Source organism: Natator depressus, chromosome 2 (genome assembly GCF_965152275.1).
Source record: "Natator depressus isolate rNatDep1 chromosome 2, rNatDep2.hap1, whole genome shotgun sequence".
NCBI lineage: Eukaryota > Metazoa > Chordata > Testudines > Cheloniidae > Natator > Natator depressus.
This window is the reverse complement of record NC_134235.1, coordinates 212,894,970-212,918,011: the sequence shown is the minus strand read 5'-3', so window position 1 is coordinate 212,918,011 and position 23,042 is coordinate 212,894,970. Positions and strand designations below refer to the sequence as shown.

General features: G+C 38.9%; 2 long non-coding RNA genes across 2 annotated transcripts in view; both read right to left on the bottom strand.

Annotated features, from left to right (window-relative positions):
- The window catches only part of LOC141981723 (uncharacterized), a 91,442-nt gene that overhangs the window by 62,649 nt on the left and 5,751 nt on the right, over positions 1–23,042 (bottom strand). The window lies entirely within an intron of this gene.
- Positions 7,644–21,171, bottom strand: LOC141981725 (uncharacterized). The gene is made up of 3 exons (XR_012637893.1): positions 20,922–21,171; positions 13,758–13,853; positions 7,644–7,739 (listed from the first exon to the last, which is right to left on the bottom strand). It is a non-coding gene; the product is annotated as an uncharacterized LOC141981725 (long non-coding RNA).

Here is a 23,042-nt window from a genome sequence, read left to right as displayed (position 1 = left end):
CTACAGTAATTTAAGGTCTATGGAAGCTGAGTGCAGCAGAAAGTATGGGCCCATAGCACATTTCTTAGAGTAGGAGTGTTACTCTAGTCTCAAGCCAGATTCTAGATTGGGTATTATATTTTTACACTGAAAATTTCCTCTTTAGTTTCAGATGAACACAAACATCTTCTCTGTTTCCTGTCCCAAACTGCATTACCGTATCCTGTCAAACAGCTGCCACATTCCATTCCAGAGATAGCTGCATTTCAGTTTGGGTGAAATGATTCCTTTATCTTCCTTGACTACCTCAGAAGATTGTGATAATAATAAAGTTTTGTAAGGGGCAATGAGATGTTCGGATGAATCGCTCTGTAGAACTGCAAAATATTATTAGTTATGATTACATATTTAAAATAGAAACCGTCAGAACTACAGAAGTCCAAAAGCAAACCCATGCATTGAACCATTCCTGAACAATTTGGATAAAGATCTGAAGTTTGTGGATTGGGCACATTTTCAATTAGAACAGGAGTTTATACAGACCAGAAAATGATCTACCAATTATTCTGATTTTAAAAGTTCTCAAATCACAGATATTTTTCTTTATTAGCGCAACTATTAAACAAGATCTGACTAGTATCAAGCAGTATATCTGTTATAGTAATGGATATGAATTTGCCATGCTATTCTCTCATTTTGTGTAGTAAGAATAAAAAAGGCCCAACCCATTAACAAGAACTGGGTAAATGATCTCACTCCATCATTTTCAGAGGGACTGATGAAATGTGAAATGGGTTTCATGGCAGTAAAGCATCATGATACTAGAGAAATTGTCTGAAATTAGATATATAGGTAGATAGATAGCTAGATATTGGTAAATCATTTAATTGCATCTCAATAGAAATGCGTGTGTGTGTATGCATGAGAGAGAGAGAGAGTTTGTTTCCACTAATACAACAGATGAATTAGAGTGATATTAATCGGATCTTTCTCCTTGCTGAATTTCAAAGGCTTGCTGCAAACAACGAAGGTGTTAGATCATCTCAAAAAAAGGTCACAAGAATCTATTATAGTGGAAAGTGTTAGACAACCTAAATATAGCGGTCACTCCTAGCTTCTCTATAATAAGTATACATAGTATATCTCTGTGTGTGCGTATGTATGTGTATACACATATTCATGAGACCAGATCCTCATCCTCATCTGGAGTAAATTGGTGTAGCTCCATTGACTAGAGCTGAGGATCCAGCCAGGGAGCTGCCTGAGTAACTTTAACATGGCAAAGAGACCCTGGACCCAGCACCAGGCTCCTCTAAGAATTTTTTAATTTCATTTTCGATATTTGGATTTCAAATGATAAAAAGGCCTGTGCAAGGCTCTAGGCCTGATTTAATTAATCATAAAATACAATGAAATAAAAGCAGCATAATAGCTTTCTCCTGCTGCCAAACACTGTAGCTAGTCCAGTAGCTCTTAGTGATGGACATCAGTGTTGTGATGCTGAAGGTTCACCATTCAGGCTCTGATGAAGATGCATGGGGTTTCTGCAATTGTACATAATATAATTTGTTTTTACCTTTTTCCTTTTAAAAAATTAGGAAATTACTTTTTTTTAAACTACCTCCAAAAATAATATTTAGATGCAAAGTCAAGCTCTCAAAGTTAGGAAATGCCAAATTTATGGTTACCCATGCATGCTTCCCCCTTGTGTATATGCATTATGGTACAGTCTTTAATAACATGATCACATACTTCTTTTTCCACAAGACCTAGCTGTAATTTATTGCATGGGATGGGCACAAGGATTCAGAAACAAGGTTGCCTGGGCAACCATATAGCTGGCGTTTCCTAACTTTGAGAGCTTGACTTTGCAATCTAAATAACATTTTTTTTAACACTGGTTTTATACACACACACATGAATAAATGATGATGGGAAATGATAGAAAGGTTTTATTGCCATGAGTTTGGGACTGCTGTATTACTAATTAGTTGCAAAGCCACAAGTGAATTATGCAGCTCATCCCAAACAAATCATGTATAGACCCTTTAATCGTCATATGCTACTAACAAAGCCAGGACTGGTTCATTCCCCAACATCATTAGGGCCTTAAGGTCCAATCATGCATATCTTTTGGAGCAAAGACTCTCATCCAATTCAGTGAGATTTTGGGGGTGCTCAAGAAATGCATGATTGGGCCCTTAGGACAGAAATAATTCTGTTGAAGAGAAAAAGTTTATTGTGGGAAATTATAATTAAACCTAACAGCAAAAATAAAAATGTAAGAAACTGTAACACTTGTTAGTAAACAGTTTGTGACTGATGGAAAAAATATTATTTTTGACATGTAAGCACCAATTTGAAGATGCAGAATATCATCTACAGGTGCAAATATAAAATGAGCCTGTTTCCTAAAAATACCACCTATTCATTGCACTATATTTCATGCCACTTAATGTATTTTATAATATTATGTAAAATAAATGTATGAATATATATTCCAAGTTTTAATGCAGAAGGTGTGAAATTAGTTCTATACCAATGCATGTTTCCAATTGTTGGGGATTTAGAATATCCAGAAGCTTAGCTATCTATGACATAATTTCTCCAGTTCTATTACATTAAAGTAAAAATAAACCATATAGTAAAAAAAGGTTTGTTATAGAATCTACCATGTAAAATTAAACAGACATTTTTAATGAAATACTGGGGATTCAATGTATTTTAAGGAAACCCTTGTCTTAGGCACTGAATACAGTAGTCCTCCTCATTTCTCCTAATTTTTCCTCCGAGGCTCCTTTACATTGCAGTTATCACAAATTCTCTATAATAAGAAGATCATTTTGTTTACAAAAGCATAATCTTGCAAAACATTTGCATCACTAATGTAATTAAGCACTTGTGCATATGCTAATGTATTCTACCTAATCTTAGGTTTGCAAATTTTCATTTCTGTGGAAGAGACAGAATTATAATTTTTCCCTTTAGTAACTGCTTGAGGGTTTAATGACGAAAAATTAGCTGGGTGGCATTACTGTATTCTGAAAGACAGAGAAATCTAGGCTGCAAGGGAATTATCCCACTACAAACACAAATAAATAAAAAAATAAACAAACTTTCAATTTAAATTTTAAAAAGCAAATGCTAAGTGCATGCTGATCTTTTTAAAAATTAAGCTGCTGTGCTATCTTCAACAATCATGTAGCACTCTGAAGTCACACAAGGTAAAGAACATAAAATTACAATGGGCCTGATCCAAAACTCCCTGGAGTTCATGGATGTCGACACTGCAGCTGGGAGCAAGCTTCCTAGCCCAGTGGACAGACTTGCGCTAGCTCTGTTCAAGCTACCATGCTGAAAAATAGCTGTGGACACAGCAACTTGGGTTTTCAAGCCCACCCAACCCTCTGGGCCTGAGTTTGGGTGGCTAGCCCACATCTACATCACTGCCACACCATCCACACTGCTATTTTTAGTGCACTAGTGTGAGTGAAGTTAATGCAAGTCTGTTTACCCAGGCTGGAAGGCTGACTCCCAGCTGTAGTATAGACATATCCAATGGGCACACTATGTCTACTTTGTAAGGGCCTGATCCTGCAAGATGCTGAGTAATTCCCTTTGACTTCAGGGAGGTTGCTCAGCACCTTGCAGGGTAGAGCCCTAAAAATGGTTACACAGTGCAAGGCTAAAAAGGCTTTCTTAGAAGGCCTGACTCATTGTAAACGTTTTTAACTATCACCAGTTACTAAAAATAAATCGATAAAATGTGGTTTGCCTTTGCAAATGAGTAAGATTTTATAAGCCATCTCAAGTTTTTTCCCCTTACAAAACATATTAATCTACTTACTAGTAAACTTTACTTACAATAGCTTTGGCATATATAACATGTGGATAATTCTTGGTTACAGTACCTACCTCACAGAGCTTTTGAGAGGATTAATTGGTTAATAGCCTCCTGATTATCTTATTGATGCAAGCAGTCCCACTGAAGCCAATGGGACTAGTAACATGAGTAAGGCAAAGTGGTTTGCCCCAATATTTGCAAATTGCTTTAAAGATGAAGACCCAAATCTTCCAGTATGGCCAAGCTGCACTCAATACAAGACTCAGAGAGTAGGGCCTTGGGGGCAGTGAACAAAGGTAGTTTCAAGCCACCTCTACACTTTCCCAAGCCTGGGACCAGCTAGGAAACAAGTCAGCGTGCAGCATAAGTTAGAGCATCCTCAGGGCTGCTCTCATGTACTGCTGTCTGCAGCCCCCTTTGGCATTAAGGCATAGAGCTGCCCAGCCATGCCCCCTTTGCTCCAGCTACACACACTGGGCTGAGTGCCAGAGGGGTGTAGGAGACACTATAGGGGCTCTGGGTCACTCAGGGTATATCTACACTGCAATGAAACACCCGCAACTGGCCCTTGTCATATGACTTGGACTCATGGGGCTCAGGCTAAGGGGCTGTTTAATTGTAGTATAGATATTCATGCTCAGGCTGCAGCCTGAGTTCTGCATCCATCCCCACTCATGCCGAGCTGAGGATGCCCTAGGACAGTAGGTGTAAGACTGTATAGTGTACAAGGGATAATAAGGCATAAAAGTCAAAAATGGTTACAAGACAAATAAAGACAAAATGCAACTAGTGCCTAACTGAACAAACTATGTTAAATTCAATGCAAAGTTCTTCTCACCACATGTTCTAAACGGTCTTACTGACCAAACTCCTTAGGCCAGGACCCCTTCTTATGTGTAAAGGCTGCTTCCTTTGTTCCTTCTCATGCAGTGAATCAATGGACAGAGAAAGGGAGGAGGAGGAGGAGGGGTGACTTGGGGCATTTCCCCTTTCTTTTTATAGTCCTCCCCTCCCCCCCTTCAGAAGCATTTCCAGCTGGGAGCAATGCAACAGGCAATCTCTGTGATGGAAACACTCTGCTGCTTCTTTGCTAAGATTTTTTGTGCATGCCCCCTTTCCTGTCAAAGAACGGCCATTTAGCAGGTAATGGACCATTGGCCTAGTGTACATCTGACTGAGGCATCAGCTTGCCCTTTGTCTCTGAGGAACTGGTTTGGCCATTCCCCAGACTTGGAACATGTTTTAGTAACACCATACAGTGTAATCTTATAACTTTATATATAATGTTGCCAATATATTTTGCCAGGACAATAATGACCAGCAAATTATGAGTTTTTAAATGATACCTCACAAGGCACACTTTGTACAAAGATTATTACAATAATGGACATGGAGGTATATTCTGTCACAAGAACTTTGACATAAATTTCTGTATGACAAAGTCCAATGCCCACACGAAGGAAGTAGGACCTCTAACACATTAGCTCTCGTTTTTACCTTGTGGTTGGACTTCTTTTCTTCCCTGTAGGAACAGGGTTCTTCCTGATTTTTCTATCAGGTGTCCTCATCACTTCTAGGAACTAAAGACTGTGCATGACTTTTACCAGGAGAGCAATGGCAGTGAGTAGCTGAGCCTTGATGATGTAGCTAGATTTATGGCCTGTTACTGATGAGGATGCAGAAAATCCACCTGCAATATGGCAAATGAAATGTGGAAGAAATGTGTGGTTTCTCTTATACTAGGTGGCTCATTGTTCTCTGCCTATATTAGGGCCACCAGTCCTTCAGCTATGTTACAACAAGTCTGCTGGCAGAGGTCCTGATATTTCTGCTGAGTGGTCTTACTGAGCATGTTCTTGCCAGACAGTGCTCAAGAACCTAGTCCTCAAAGAGCACAAAAACCATTTTGTGAAAGAAAATGCTCACCACACATTCTTGCATCGTCACAATTTCTATCTGCAGTCCCAAAATACTAGTCTCTACTCATCTGAGTAGTCCCACTGAAGTCACATAGTCACGTGATTTAAGGTTTACAGAATCAGACACTTGTTTAGACTCACAAAGAATGAGAGGCTGAAGACCATTGTAAATTAATGCTTTTAAACTTATGGTTTTCTTATTTTGTCAGCTCTTCAAGACTGGTATTCACAGGTGCTTGAAGATGGTCTAGCATAGCACAGGAGACTTGATCCTGATTGAGGCCTCTGGAAGCTACCACAATATCAATATTAAAAAATTATAACAATAGTAAATGATAGTAAAGAAACAAATTTGCTCTAGGAAAATGGCTGATGGGGGGAAAATTACATTTCCCCAAAGTTAATGCACCACCTCTGTACATATTCTTGAGAAATGATGTGTATTAAATTTGCACCTTTACCTCCAGATCAATTTTATTATCTGTAGATTACCTGAAATCTATTTAGCTGCAACAAAATAAACATTTACTACAATTGCTACTGCAAACTGAGAATTTGTTTTACATTTCAGCCGTTAGGTACATTTTTCACAATCCAGTTCAAGCCTGATTCTGCAGCCCTTAAAGTGTTCACTGCAGGATTGGACCCTTCTTGCTGGGACTGGAAGACGCAAATACTAATTGTAAAGCATCTTGGTTATTCAAATGTACATAACTGATTTGTTTTTTAATAGAATCGCAGTACTTTAGGTTTAAAACATATTAATGTAAAAGTATGTTTCCTAGCCCATTAAAGCTTAAATTGTGCAGATTAATGTACTTTCTCTACTACTACTCCATTTTGGAAGGTAACCAAATTGAAAATCAGTTCATTCTGAAACTAACATGTTTTTATTATTATCTTTGATACAAATGATCTCATTACTAAAAGTATATCTAACCATTGTAATCGGGGACAATTGTAACAAATGAAGGCATAGCAGGCCATACTATTTCATTCCCCTCGTGTAAGGTCAAAGGTTTATGACTCTACTGCCCAGAAGAGAATGGAGTACATAAAAGTTTAGATAACCACAATCCCCTCCCCAATTTCATTTGTGGCTTGCAGAAACTCCTTGATCCGTCCCAATAGATTACTGTAGTATATTTTTAAAGAGCTCATCATTTATATAAAAAGACAAGAGTTGAAATGAAAATGTGTAGAAGAAAACAGCCCTCATAAAGTGACAGAAGCACTAGTTTGCAGCAAGGTGACATAACATCTATCAGTAGAATGAAACAGCTGTCTCAGGCAACAAAGATAAAAAAGTGAATGCCTTCAGAATAGAGAAGGAAATTGAGGACAAACACTGGATTCTTCAAACTTAAAGAACCTTCATAATAAAAGAGGTACCTCAATGTTAAAGAGCAGGGTTGAAATCTTGGCTCCATCAATGTCAATGACAAAACTCCTGTTGACTTCAATAGGGCTGAGATTTCATCCTGGGTGTTAGTAACCAGCTAGCTCAAGGCGGATAATGAGTTATGGAACTTTTCTTCTTCAAGGTCAGCAGTTCAAATCTAACTCAAGTAAGTAGTGACTTTCTGCTGAATGTTGGGCCTATATATGAAATAGGTTGATGTTCAAAATCACGTTCCCAGTAGACAGGTCTCCCCATATCTTGAAAACCACTGTTATATTTCATACGAAGTGGCACCTTTACTGGAACGCTCAGCAAAAAGTCCAGGGACAGATGAAGCATGCTGACTAAACTTTAGTACTGGGGCTAGTTCCTCCAAAAAATAGTTGGAGTAGTGAAGGGGGAGCTTGCATTGATGCTGCCTATGCTATACTTCATCACTTAGTAAAAGTCATCCCTCTCTATCACCTTTTACAAGCACTTTGAAATGAAAAATCCTATACAAGGGTAAATTTTCCCTGTCAGCATTTTCCCATGTTACTTCCACAGCTGCCTTCTGCACGTTTCTTCCATGCACCTGTGAAACCACAGCTGGCCACTGTTGGAAAGAGAATATTGCAGAAGATGAATTGCTGCTCTGATGCAATATGGCAATACCTGTTTTCATGTTCCTAGCATTAATATAAAAATATTTTAGGAAAAACATCAAATGTTTTGAAAGTATTGGCATATGTTTACAATATTTCTGAAACTAAGTCTTCCATAAAAGTCTTTTGTTAATGCCACAATAGTGATGTGAGATAATATATTGTTATCTATGTTTTAAACACATAAATCTTTATATCAGAGAACTTGAAGTGTTTCAGAGTAGAAATTACTGGAATTCCAATTAAATGAGAATTAGTGTCTGCTTCTTTAAAGTTTCCCTTGAAATTAAACAAGTGAACAAGAACTAATGTAATCTAGCCTGGAAAGAAATATAATTTTTAATACCCTGCAGCAGATCAAGCAAAATAGTCCTATTTCAAACACTATGTCATTAGAGTTGATCAGGATGATTAGTTTTGATTGGGCAAGAAATAGCCTGACACCAAAAGTAAATTATCTATTCAAATGGAATAATGGAGAAAGCTTTAAAATTGTTGTAGGATGTTGGATATTATTTTTACACAAAGTGGAAAGTATGCCCTCAGAACTGTATCTTATGTGTCTCATTATTTGAAATCTTATCTCCCCTGAAATTTTTATGTGGACCTAAATTTGGTAGAGACTGAAGACCTAACAGTTCATAGGACTCACATAGAGCTTGGAGGTTGGGGGTGAGTATATGCTCCAGTGCCTGATAAAGATAAAATAAAACATGCTCAGTGCTGACAAACTGGATGACTTTTACTGCAAGGCAGAATCATAGGACTGAAAGGGACCTTGAGAGGTCATCTAGTCCAGTCCCCTATACTTGTGGCAGGACTAATTATCTAGACCATTCATGACAGGTGTTTGCCTAATCTGCTCTTAAAAATCTCCAATGATGGAGATTCCACAACCTCCTTAGGCAATTTATTCCAGTGCTTAACCACCTTGACAGTTAGGAAGTTTTTCCTAATATCCAGCCTGAACCTCCCTTACTGCAATTTAAGCCCATTGCTTCTTGTACTATCCTCAGAGGTTAAGAAAAATAATTTTTCTTCCTCCTCCTTGTAACAACCTTTTACATAGTTGAAAACTGTTATCATGTCCCCCTCAGTCTTCTCTTTTCCAAACTAAACAAACCCAGTTTTTTCAATCTTCCCTCATAGGTCATGTTTTCTAGACCTTTAATCATTTTTGTTGCTCTTCTCTGGACTCTCTCCAAGTTGTCCACATCCGTCCTGAAAAGTGGTGCCCAGAACTGGACACAGTACTCAGTTGAGGCCTAATCAGAGTGGCGTAGAGTGGAAGACTTAGTTTTCGTGTCTTGATTACAACATTCCTGCTAATACATCCCAGAATGATGTTCACGTTTTTTGCAACAGTGTTACACTGTTGACTCTCATTTAGGGCGACCAGATTTCCCATTTTTAAAGGGATAGTCCTGTTCTTTGGGATGTTTTCTTATACAGGTGCCTATTACCCCCCCACCTCCTGTTCCAGTTTTTCACAGTTTCTATCAGGTCACTCTACTCATATTTAGCTTGTGGTCCAGTATGACCCTCAGATCACTTTCCACAGTATTCCTTCCTAGGCCGTCATTTCCCATTTTGTATGTGTGCAACTGATGGTTCCTTCCTAAATGGAGTACTTTGTATTTGTCCTTATTGAATTTCATCCTATTTACTTGAGACCATTTCTCCAGTTTATCCAGATGATTTTGAATTTTAATCCTATCCTCCAAAGCACTTGCAACCCCTCCCAGCTTGGTATCATCCACAAACTTTATAAGTGTACTCTGTATGCCATTATCTAAATCAGGGGTCTCAAAGTCCCAGCCCACGGGCCATCTGCAGCCCAAGAACCTCCCCACTGCAGCCCATGGAGGAGAGACTCATGCAGACACACTGCCGGCAATGTCTGCAGCAGATGCCGCCCCCACAGCTCCCATTGGCTGTGGGAGAGAGAGAGATACCATCACTAGTCGCCAGGCAGAGTCAGCCGTGGAGGCAGGGTCACTTTTTTCCACAATGAATATAAACAAGTCAAAATACTGAACACAACTACCTGATGCATGTTAGGATATAGATATTCAGGCCTGTCTGAAAAGGCCTATACTTTAAGAATTTAGGTGTATTCTTATCACTTAGCTAGTTATAGAGGTATAAAAGAAAGAATCAAAATCACAGTCTGCCTGTTTACTGGTCTTCTCTTACAGTGACAGTCTGAGGCCCTGTTCTTAGGCTAAGGGCTTTGGCTAAGCTAGGAAGTGTATGGTCACATCCTCACATTCCAAACTAGTCACAGTGAAATAAGGCAATCTGGGGCTGTTAGAAAGGTGATCTGATCTATCACCTCCAGAGAAAGGGAAGAGCCTAGAGGATGTAAAAGGAAGTTTAGTTTGATAGTTTTCTGTTTGGTAAGAACTCACTTATCAATAGACAGCTGGGAAACCCTTATGTCTTTATAGATGTAGTTGTGAAATCCTCACTTCTGTATTGTTTTGTCATTATAGTTCCCACTTTGCTATTGTTTATTTGTATGGTCTCTGTCTGGTTCTGTGATTGTTTCTGTCTGCTGTATAATTAATTTTCCTGGGTGTAAACTAATTAAGGTTGTGGGATATAATTGGTTAAATAATCATGTTACAATGTTAGGATCGGTTAGTTAAATTTCAGGAAAATGATTGGTTAAGGTATAGCTAAGCAGAACTCAAGTTTTACTATATAGTCTGCAGTCAATCAGGAAGTAAAGGGGCAGGGAATGGGAACAGGGAATGAGGGTGGGGAAACTGGAATCATGTTTTGCTAAGGCGGGGAAATGGGAGCAGGGACACAGGTAAGGCTCTGTGGTGTCAGAGCTGGGAAGGGGGACACTAAGGAAGGAAACTGGAATAATGCTTGCTGGAAGTTCACTCCAATAAACATTGAATTGTTTGCACCTTTGGACTTTGGGTATTGTTGCTCTCTGTTCATGCGAGAAGGACCAGGGAAGTAAGTGGGTGAAGGAATAAGCCCCTAACAATGCGTACCTTGCTGCAATCCTGAAGGTTGCTCAGTCACTAAGGCCAAACATCAACAAACTGCCAGAACTGAAGCATTGCCAGGTGTCTGGCAAACACTAAAAACTCTCTGGCAGGCAAAGAACTGCATAACTTTGTATGATCTTTTTATTATTTCTAAGAAATTCAAAATAAAAAATACAATATAAATGTTTTCTTTTCTGAACACCATCTTCAGTGACATTATTGGCCTGCTGGGAGGATTTAAGGGCTGGCACTGGCCCTAAGGTAAATTGAGTTTGAGACTCCTGGTCTAAATCATTGATGAAGATATTGAACAGAACTGGACCCAGAACTGATCCCTGCAGGACCCCACTTGTTATACCCTTCCAGCATGACTTTGAACCACTGATAACTACTCTCTGGGAAGGGTTTTCCATCTAGTTTTGCACCCACCTTATAGTAGCTCCATCTAAGTTGCATTTCCCTAGTTTGTTTATGAGAAGGTCATGCGAGACAGTATCAAAAGCTTTACTGAAGTCAAGATATACCACATCTACCTCTTCCCTCCATCCACAAGGCTTGTTACCCTGTCAAAGAAAGCTATCAGGTTGGTTTGACATGATTTGTTTTTGACAAATCCATGCTGACTGTTACTTATCACCTTATTGTCTTCTAGATGTTTGCAAATTGATTGCTTAATTATTTGCTCCATTATCTTTCTGGGTACAGAAGTTAAGCTGACTGGTCTGTAATTCCCTGGATTGTCCTTATTTCCCTTTTTATAGATGGGCTCTATATTTGCCCTTTTCCAGTCTTCTGGAATCTCTCCCGTCTTCCATGACTTCTCAAAGATAATCGCTAATGGCTCAGAGATCTCCTCATTCAGCTCCTTAAGTATTCTAGGATGCATTTCATCAGGCCCTGGTGACTTGAAGACATCTAATTTGTTGAAATAATTTTTAACTTTTTCTTTCCCTATTTTAGCCTCTTCTCATCCTACCTCATTTTCACTGGCATTTGCTATGTTAGACATCCAATCACCACCAACATTTTTGGGGAAAACCAAAACAAAGAAGTCATTAAGCACCTCTGCCTTTTCCACATTTTCTGTTATTATTTCCCCCCCTCCCCATTGAGTAATGGGCCTACCCTGTCCTTGGTCTTCCTCTTGCTTCTAATGTATCTGTAGAATGTTTTCTTGTTACCCTTTATCTCTCTAGCTAGTCTAATCTCGTTTTGTGCTTTGGCCTTTTCTAATTTTGTCCCTATATACTTCTGTTGTTTATATTCATCCTTTTTAATTTGACCTAGTTTCCACTTTTTGTAGGACTCTTTTTTTATTTTTAGACATTGAAGATCTTCTGATTAAGCCAGGGTGGTCTCTTGCCATACTTCCTATCTTTCCTACACAGTGGGATCGTTTCCTCTTGTGCCCTCAATAATGTCTCTTTGAAAAACTGCCAACTGTCATCTATTGTTTTTCCCCTTAGACTTGCTTCCCATGGGATCTTTCCTACCAACTCCCTGAGTTTGCTAAGTACAACTTTTCTTGCTGTCAAAGCCTAAGAAGATAAACTAACTCAGCCAATTAAATCATTGGGAGCAGTAGTAAAGTGTAACAAGATTAGTTTATTTCAGTTGTCCTCTTTTCTTACTGTATTTAGATTGAAGGTGGGTTTCACCAATTAAATTGTCCCACAAGACACATCTAAAAACAACTGCATTTCACAACTTTCAAGCACTGTGATATGATCATCCAAGGGAAATTTTCTTGAATCAGACTAGAGTTATTTCAGCTACAATTTTCGAGATCTTGAATGAGAAATGAATTTGTGTCCTTAATAGAGACACTGGGTTTACGCTTATTACAACAATCAATAACACACTAAAAAAAACAGCTGCTTCCCCTGCCTTCTTCTCCTCCTATGACTGGAGGGACGTTAAGAAGCCACCTTGAATTGTCCCTTGAAATTTGTGTTTACTACTTATACTAAACAATCTGTTCCACCTTGTATTTAGCTGTGACACTCTGAGTAAGTTTCCAGACCTGAAGAAGAATGATGAAATACAGTCTGATAAAATACAGCCTAGAATACTCATGGAGCTGAGTGAGGAGATATCTGAGCCATTAATGATTATCTTTGAAAAGTCATGGAAGACGGGAGAGATTCCAGAGGACTGGAAAAGGGCAAATACAGTGTCAATCTATGAAAAGGGAAATAAAGACAACCCAGGGAATTACAGACCAACCAGTTTAATTTCAGTATCCAGAAAGATAATGGAGCAAATAACTAAGCAATCAATCTGAAAACACCTAGAAGATAATACAGTGGTAAATAACAGTCAGCATGGATTTGTCAAGAACAAATCATGTCAAATCAACCTGATATCTTTATTTGAGTGGGTAACAAGCCTTGTAGATGGGTGGACATGGTAGATGTGATATATCTTGATTTTAGTAAAACTTTTGATACTGTCTTGCGTGACCTTCTCATAAAGCAAATAGGGAAATACAACCTAGATGGAGCTGTTATAACGTGGGTATATAACTGGTTGGAAAGAGTAGTTATCAGTGGTTCACAGTCAAGCTGGAAGGGCATATAAAGTGAGGTCCCTTAGGGATCAGTTTTGTTCAATATCTCCATCAGTGATTTAGATAATGGCATACAGAGTACACTTATAAAGTTTGTGGATGATACCAAGCTGGGAGGGGTTGCAAGTGCTTTGGAGCATAGGATTAAAATTCAAAATTATCTGGACAAACTGGAGAAATGGTCTGAAGTAAATAGGATGAAATTCAGTAAGAACAAATGCAAAGTACTCCACTTAGGAAGGAACAATCAGTTGCACACATACAAAATGGGAAATAACTGCCTAGGAAGAAGTTCAGCGGAAAGGGATTCTATAAGAGCTCTGTGTAAAGCTCAAAAGCTTGTCTCTCTCACCAAGAGAAGTTGGTCCAATAAAACATATTACCTCACCCACCTTGTTTCTCCCGTGATCATGATGACAGACAAAAGTTTCTTAGCAGCCATAGTCCACCAGAGTATTTACAAAAGTAAGCACCTCTATTTTATCTATCTATATCAAGAGAGAAAGAGAGAGAGAATAGTTTTCTCTGACCTACTCCATCCCTGTACATGAAAGCTAATCAAGTACATTCATTCTGGGTTATTGCTAAACCTGCCACTTCCAAAGAACAGAGGACCCAATCCTGTACTTCTTTCTCAGTTAAAGCTCTCCTTAACTACAGTGGTGGCTTTGATAGAGTAAGGTGTGCAGGATTGGATCCCAGGGGAGTTTAAAGAGGCAAGAAGTTCAGTGACCAAAACTATCCTGAGACACTGCAGCATCCCTTCCTTCATGCTCTGAAACTCAGAAAATAGTCTTCAAATTATTGCTGAATTTCAAACCTTTTCTATCTGTTAAAAGACCATGTATTTGCCATCATGTTGTTTGCTCATATCTTTGATACCCTGAAGGACAATTTATTGTTTTAATGCATGATGTAGTATAATTCATCACGTAGCAAGAACAATACTAATAACCCCTCTTTGCATCAGCCATCACTCTTCAGCCCTTATTGTATCTGAATCAATCTGGGCTCATTTATATTAATCATGACTTGTTTTGTATTGAAAAAAAAGACAACCACAAATAACGTGCATAGGTACTACCACAACACAATATAGTAAGCAGAGACTTGTTTGTTAGTTTCAGATTTGTAAAACTAATAAATATCTTAAGTAAAGAGCACATTATAACCATTGAAAACAGACATTTCAGAGAACAGTACATCTGAAAATGCATGTGAACCATTTTTTTAAAAACATCTAAGAACTTTCATATTATCAACCCATCCTAACTTCTTAAAACTACACTTCTGATCTATACTATTGCAGGATGGCTGAAGGGCAAGCGCTTAGAAAAGTTATATATAAACGCATTTATACCCATTTTCAACTGTATGGTCTCTAAGAGCTGCATCCAATAAAAATATATTCAGCTTCTGCACCAACTTTTATCAGCCTTGCCCTGTCTTCCAAAGAGTGCCAACTGAACATATTTTTTATTGAACCTGCCATAGAGGGTTTCTTACATTATTCTTCACATCATTTAGACAAATATCAAATGTGCTGTGTATAAAACACTAATATTAAAATATTTTTGTTTTCGTTTTAGAGGTAATTCAATGACCATAGATAAAAAGGCCTGTAATAAGGTCTAAATATAAATGGTATTGACACTGACTGATTTATCGAAGTAGTAAAGCACGTGCCTAACTTTAAGCACAAGTAGTCTCACTGAAATCAGTTGGACTACTCGTGTTTAGAGTCAGGCATGTGCTTAAATACCTTGTAGCTACTTATGATTTTGCATGATATAATATGGCATAATCTAGTATGTTTTTACAATACAAAATAATGTTACATACATGTGTGTATTTCCCAAACACATTAATACCAAAGTGCAAAAGGTGCTCTATCATTCAGCTATAACTGAGAAATGAATTCTTATTTGAGATTAGATTTGAATATTTATTAATTTGGCAACTTGGATGCTGGTCAAGACTGATTTCCATATTTCAGCTAGCAACCAAGAACTACTTTCCTAATCTTAAACAGCGAAATAGTATATAGAGCTGCTTCGGATGATCCACAGAATAACTTAGAGCAGTTCAGTTAAAGATGTGTCTCTCCATTTTTGAACCCCTTTAAAAATGGGCTATTCTACCCACGATGTGTGCACATAACAGCTATTAAGTTTAATTAGAGTTAGACATGTATCCAGGAGGGAATATAAGAAATTTTGGGATTAATGAAATATTTAACAGGAAGTCAATGTAATACATTATGAAAGATTGGAGTAACATAGAAACAGAGGCTCTGCACTGGTTCACTGGCACAAAGAAGCCATACACATGTGGATACAATGGGGATCTTCTAGTGATATAAAGATCCCATAGCAGTTCCAATGCCATTCCCACTCCAGTCCCCCATATACGGGGTGTGGATGGGGGGGAAAGAAAGGTGCTCTACTTTAGGCCAATCCATAGACTGGCAGCTGGACACTCCATGACTGGAACTGAGGCCATAAAAGTGGTTTGAAACCCTCTTAGCCACCTCTTCTCCTGATGATGCTGTTCAATCTGTGCCATAATAGCAAATAGAGGGTTTTGTTCATGATATTCCTTTCTTGTTGTTCATTTTCTATATACAGTTCTCCCCTTTCAGTAAATTGTTAAAAAAAATAACAGTTTCTGTCCCTTGTAGACTACTTGGAGTCCTATAGGGGAAAGAGCTACAAACTTTTGTTCTCACTGCAGCTCTGGGTTTTTGATCCTTCCTCTCTCTTTCAAGCTTCACTGAAAATTTCTGGGGGGAAAAATGTAATTTTTATCCATGGCACAGTATATGGGCTGAGAATAAGTATCCTGTAGACTCTCCCTCTATTGCCAAAGTTTTAAAAAAATAATAATGATGACAGCACAAGGGTTTTTACCATAGCCAGGACTCCAGTTCAGAACATAAGAACAGCCATACTGGGTCAGACCAAAGATCCATCAAGCCCAGTATCCTGTCCTCTGACAGTGGCCAATGGCAGTTGCTCCACAGGGAATGAACAGACAGGTTATCATCAAGTGATCCATGCCCTGTCACCCAAGCCCAATTAGTACTAGGAATCAGAGGAAAATACTGTAGACTCAGGTAGACCAACTAGTTCTCTAAATTATCTACCTCTTTTGCTAGGTGAGGATAGTTCTCCATCTGTGTCTCACAGCCCTTGCTGACTCTGGCCTCCATTTCCCCAGAGGTACTGACCCTGTTCTCTACATCAGATAGCCATTGAGTGCTAGCTGTCTCAAAGACGGAACAAGAAAACTGAAAACTTCATCCTTGTGTCATTAACTGCTTGCATAATCCCTCATCCGAGTTATAAGCACCCCATGCAATGCTTATAACTACTTATGACTAAGTAGGAAAGTCTTTAGCAGGGTGAGCTGCTCCAGTGCAGAAGGAGGGCCTCACATATTCCTTGATGTCCATCAAACAAAGCACATATTTGTTTATTTTCTCTTTTCTGTAGCACCTATTGCTATATTAGCTAGGCAAAGATTAAAAACTAATTAGGTATGGCAAGGACAAAAACAAAAGCAGTCATTCAAATGATAAACAAAATAAGTGCCCTGCATTATGCCCTGAAGGTCACTATACTCAAGTTCTGTTGGACTTCCAAGGGAAGCAAATTCCAAAGCCAATGACAGCTCTCAACTAAGGAAGTCTTGCTGCCAGACAAGGAGTACTTCAAACTTACTTCAGGAATTAATATCAAGAGTCTCCCATTTTTTCTGAACTTTTATGATGGGGCTTCAGGTGACAGACAGTATTCCAGATAATTAGATCTCACCTCACCCAGGACTTTGAAGATCACAAGCAAGAGTTTCAATTCCATCTGGAATAAATAGAAATCTAACACAGAGATTTGAGCACAGGCTTTAAGGACTCAAGGTAGCTGACATCACTCAGGTGTTCTACCCCAGATGGACCTTCTGGGTGGACTTCAAGGTTTTCCCTAAGTAGAGATTATTGCAGTAACAATGGTATGGATGACCATTGTGAGGTCATCACAGAGAGGAATAGACACAATCTCCTGACCACCCACAGACCATGACAGATATTATAAGTCATTGCTGATGAGAATACAGAATCAGCAATAGGTCTAATAGGACCCGTAGCCAGAACACCATTTTGGCAGAAGTGAGTATGTTCCCTCAATCAGTGCTGCAGACACTACTTCTGTCAATTCTTTTATATACTTCCCCTTGTTGACAAGTATTGCTTTGGTCTTATCCTGGCTGTCATAGCCAGTTTGTTTTTATCCAGCTCCCTATTTCTGCCAGATCATCGGAGAGGCTCCTGGAAAATACACTAGAGGCTTCATATATACATTAAACAGGAGAAGGAATAAGACAGAATCCTGCAGGATCTGGCATAGGCAGGCCCACAGAGAGAAAGAGCAATTCATCATTCAGCACTGACCTGGAAAGTAACAAATGAACCCACTGATGGGCCAGTCCATTCGCTTGTGCAAGATCTTGCAGGTGAGTCAGTACAGATCTCATGGTCAATGGTATCAAAAGCTTTAGCGAGATCCAATCAAATCACCACAGACACATCTTATTCATTACAACTATGAAATTATCAGCCAAAAATATCTGTATAGTCTCAGTTCTGAACTTGCACTGCTCAAGGTAAAACAAATGTGTTGAATCTAAATCTAGCTGGAGATGACCCATTACCACCTATTCATCCTTCCCAAAAAATTGGGGTCCAAGTGGGTGACTGGGGAGGCTGTTAACATCTAAAGGTGGTTTCTCTGGAAGGGACTAACTGATGCTTAAGTGTCGTTGGCAGCTTGTCCTCTTGCAGAGCATTATTATCCATGATATGCCCCATGCCTCATCCATGATATGCCCCATGTCTCTCCACTAGCTTTAGTCAGTCACAAAGGACACGAATCTATATCATAGCTGATTGGTTCCAATTCCCTAACCACACCCCAAAATTTAGTAAATGAAACTGGCTGAAGTCCAAGCAGTACAGATGGGATATTTCTTACCTCCTGCTCCAATACAATGGGCCAGATCCTTAACTAGTGTAGATCAGCATTACTCTATTGAAATTTCCAGATGAGGATCTGGCCCATTGCTTTTATCCTTTCTCAACCTGGAACAAAGACCGTAGCCAGAAAAGTTTTTGTTCTCTGTTCTCCAGAGAAGCAAATGCATATTCATGATTATTTAGATTATCTGGAGCAGGGCCTGTGTCTTCCTTTGTGTTTTGCACGGTGCAAGCTTGCTGTTGGTGTTTAACAAATAATAAATAACAATGATGCAACCAATATGTGCTAGTCATTCTACAAACAAATGCAGAGAAAAGGCTGTTGGCCCAAGGAGCTTACACTCTAAATAGATAATGCACCGATGAAGGATGGGAGAAGGGATATAACAAAAACACAGCAACTGAGTGGTACTTGAGCTCATCTTGCTAGTTGTGTGATTATTTTATTTATTTATTTACTAACATGGATTTTGTTAACACTTGAATGAAGGGAAGGAGGGTATCTATAAGCCTTTTGGAAGGTGTGTATTTTAAGAAGAAACTTCAAGGAGGACTTGAGATGAAATTATGTACAAAGATTTAGGGTGACTCAGGGACACAGGGTTGTGAAATATGTTTCCAAGGAAAGGATCAGAGTAAAAGGCAGGAGAATTCCTGCATTGCATGATCTACAAGTCCATTATTGTAAAGTCAAATTCCACATGCACTAAGTGCAAATTCTGGGAGCCACTTATATACATACAATTTGACTCTGAGGTCTCTGTAAAAGATACCATCTGACCTTGATTCACTGGAGCCAGAACAGAAAGTCTCCAGAAGTACAAAGCCCACCTGCAGAAGGCTGAAGCTGGGCAAGATTTCTGAAACTCCCACTCTGTCAGAGAGCCCAAATGTGGTCAGAGTAACTCAGAAGTGGATGATGAAAGTGTCATGGCCAGGTAACACTGGCACAGCCATGCACTGTTTCCGTCTCTCTCCTGGGTAGCCTCTGCCAGCAGGGATTCATAGAAGCTCTTCCCTGACAGAGCCTGTGAGATAGGGCAGCACAGCAAACACTCCTTGCCCTCCCTTGCCATGAAACCCCTAGAGGGTGCAGCAGCCGTTACTTGTGGAAAAGGTGAAATCTGCACTACTCTGCCGAGGAGAAGCAAGCCCAGTGTCTCCAATCTCAACCTTGTGATTGGGCTTCCTCTGCTGCAGTGGTTCTTACTATCACCACTCCGAGGGCTTGTCTTCACTACACAGAGATCGACGTTGCTGCAATCGATGCAGCAGGGGTCGAGGCAGAGCGCTCTCCAGTCGACCTCAGTACTCCAGCTCTCCAAGAAGTGTACAGGAAGACAACCGGAGAGTCTCTCTCATTGACGCTGAGCAGTGAAGACACCATTATATGCTATGTTGAATCCAGCTACGTTATTCACATAGCTGGAGTAGCCTAACTGGTCAACTTGCTTCAGTAGTGAAGACAAGCCTTTAATATACTCTCCAAGGACCTGTTCATAGACAGAAATGAAAGGATCTCACTGAGGGAAAGGAGCTAAAGCAGTCCAATTGCGAAAGACCCAGCCAAATAGCAATTTCTGCCTTTCTCATCATACAACTTATCTCATGGACTCTGACAAGTAAAATAAAGAGCAGGCTGGGATCAGCCTCTGGGGAGCATATAAATGGAAGAGCACCACCCTTACTTTGCCGCCATTCCAAGGAGGTCTAAGGCATCAATAATTCCTTCTTGCTCAGTAATGAGAACTGTAGATATCAAGACCTCCTTAGGCTATTAGCTGGCACATTTTAAATATTCATAGGCAAAATATTATGCGCAAGCCATACAGTGCAGAACATCCAAGTAAAACACCAGTATATTAGCCAATAAGAAGAAAAATGATTAGATGTGTGTAAATGTGCTACCCTTTATTGCACAGAGAGGATTTACTTCCCCAACATTTTCAGGGCTGCTGCTGCACATCTAGGCTTAGTATCTAATACAATGGGTACAATATTGTGTAGACAAGTACACAACAATACAGCATATATTTTTCTTAAAACTTTTGCATGAGGATGAAAGTTACTAAAAGATGAATAAACAAAACAAAAAAAGAGAACTGAACAGAGCAAAGTTTTTTGCCTTACAGTTCTAGAAGCAAAGTAAGAAAAATCAGTGAATCCTTGTTAATGCTGATGTTTTATAAATCTAGGTAATCACCTTATTCCTCCCATCCTAAAGTTAATAAAATAAGGTCTTCATGCAATGTATTTTAAAACAAAAATACTTTCTTATCAACAGAAAGAATTGTTTCACTTAAAATGAAAAATGAATTGCTTAGATCATTTATCCAGTAGACATTGCAAGTGCAATCTTCCTGATTATCTCTTCAATAAATCTTAATTTCAGAAGAAAACTGCTATTACAAAGATTTTTTTTAGCAATAAGGGGAGGAAAAAGGATGACGGAGTCCTTATTTCATAAATCATATTGCAGAACATATACCAAACTCAAAAAGAATGTTTTGAGAAAGATCTTACTAACCTTGTTTAAGATGGATGCATCCTTTTAAGACATTAGTGTATCCAATAATATATTTTGTGGTTTGCCCTTATGTGTTTAATCATAAGTATCAATGGAGCTGCTTTTAAAAGCAAAGTTCCTTTACTTCTGCAGAAGTAAAAAAATCACATTTTAAATCTGAAAAAAACAACGCTCTCAACAGATTGTAGTTCACGTTTTGAAGCCTCGAGGTTAGGTTACTGCCCTGCCTTATATTCCTTTGTTACCATGTTCCTGAAAATCTTAGTGTAAGAACCAGGCTGTGCAAAATTGTGCCATTAAAAGTATACCTCTCAAATGGCCCCTGTTTGGAGGGTTGTCCCTCATTTTAGTCCCAAAATTCCCTACATCCCACTCTAACTTATCATGCCCTCACTTTTATAGTTGAAAATAATTTATATCAGAAATAAAGAATCATGAAACTAAGAATATAGAGAGAGTTGTTTACACTACAGATATGAATTGCTCAGTACTTTAAGTTTCCAGTATGAATAGATTTTTTTTGTTTCCCTCACTCTAGGCCATTCTTTCACATTGCATCTCACATTGGCTAATTGAAAGGCATGGCTAGAATCTTAATGCTTAGGGAGCTAGATCCTGGGATGCATCCAAACTGCTTGGCACATCAAGGCAGCAGGGAGTATTTACAAAATAATTATCTTTGTACCACTTTAAAATGATATGGAGTATTCAATAATAACAAGCAATCAGAAGCCAGTGAAGCTACTTTGAGATTGATTCTGCTTCAACACTGGTGTAACAGCTCCGATTTAATTGGTATTAATCCTGATTTTCCCTCATGTAATGAAGCTCAAATTCAGGCCTCTGTTGTCCAGGATGGTGTCTGTAGGATGAGCAATGGGAAGCCACAATCAATACTGAAACCTGAAAGAGTGACATGTACAAATTGTTGGAAAGCCTCAGCAGGGAAGATCACTTCCTTGTGAAACACCGAGGTTTTCTTAGGAAAGTCAATTCAATATAGCAACAGAACCTCACTAATACACACACCTCATAAACCTCACACAGTCTGTCTTCGCCTCACAGAAAATGTTTAACATTACTAAGGCATCAATATTTTTACAAAAACATACTATGCAATATTTACTCCTACAGGAAGTGTTATAATATACAATTAAACCTGAACTATGATTGTCAAAATAAATTAACAAAGGCTATGTAGTAATGCAATACACTTGCCTTTTTATTATGTCCATTCATTGACTTACTTACTGGTTTGTAAATTTATGTTGGTTCTCGCCCTCAGTGAATGTTTTTTATTTAAAATCTATTGATTAATAATTTACAGTACATAAACCAATAATCACCATGTACAATAAAATATCTACATTTTCAGGCAACTGCTTGTTTTAATTCACTACCCCAAAATTTCACCAAAGACAGCACTTACCAGCTCTGGCCCCAGTCCTGCAAATGATTCTTCATGAGCAGACACTTGCCCCCATGCAGAGTCACTTGCAAGATTAGTCATGTCCTGCAAATATAATCCATGTGCACAAACCCTTGTACCTATGTGGAGGAGCCCCACTGACTTTAGTGATAATCTGTGGTACTCTCCTACAGATCCAATTGTAGGATCAGAACCTAAGAGAGACAAGACAAATGGATACAAGACCAGACACAGCAATGGGAAGAGTGAGCAAGAAGAGATTCTTTTTGAGGAGAATGGGCTTCTAGACTAAGTGGGCAATAAGGGGAAAGTGAAGAAAGGGGTGCCACGTAAAAGTGCTAGAGAATCACAGATCATTACTAACACTGAACAAGGAACTTTATTAGAAAAAAGGAAATGCTGTTATCCCTAAAATAGCTCTATCTATATCTTTCCACCTTACTGTAGAGCTTCTGTCTACAACCCTCTCCCAGCCCTTCCTCTTCTTGCCTGGCTTTTTGCAACTATATTAACATGGTCTAAATCTGGCTGATCCAGTCTTTTGACAGGAAAATCCTTTGGGAGGAATTCGACATTTGGGGGAGAAGGAAAAAGCCCTCTATTAGGGCTTTTAGTTTTTGTTTTGTTTTGTTTTGAATTGCTGTCTGGGCGAAGCTAGTTGAAACGGGAGAATATGTCCTGGGGAAATGCAT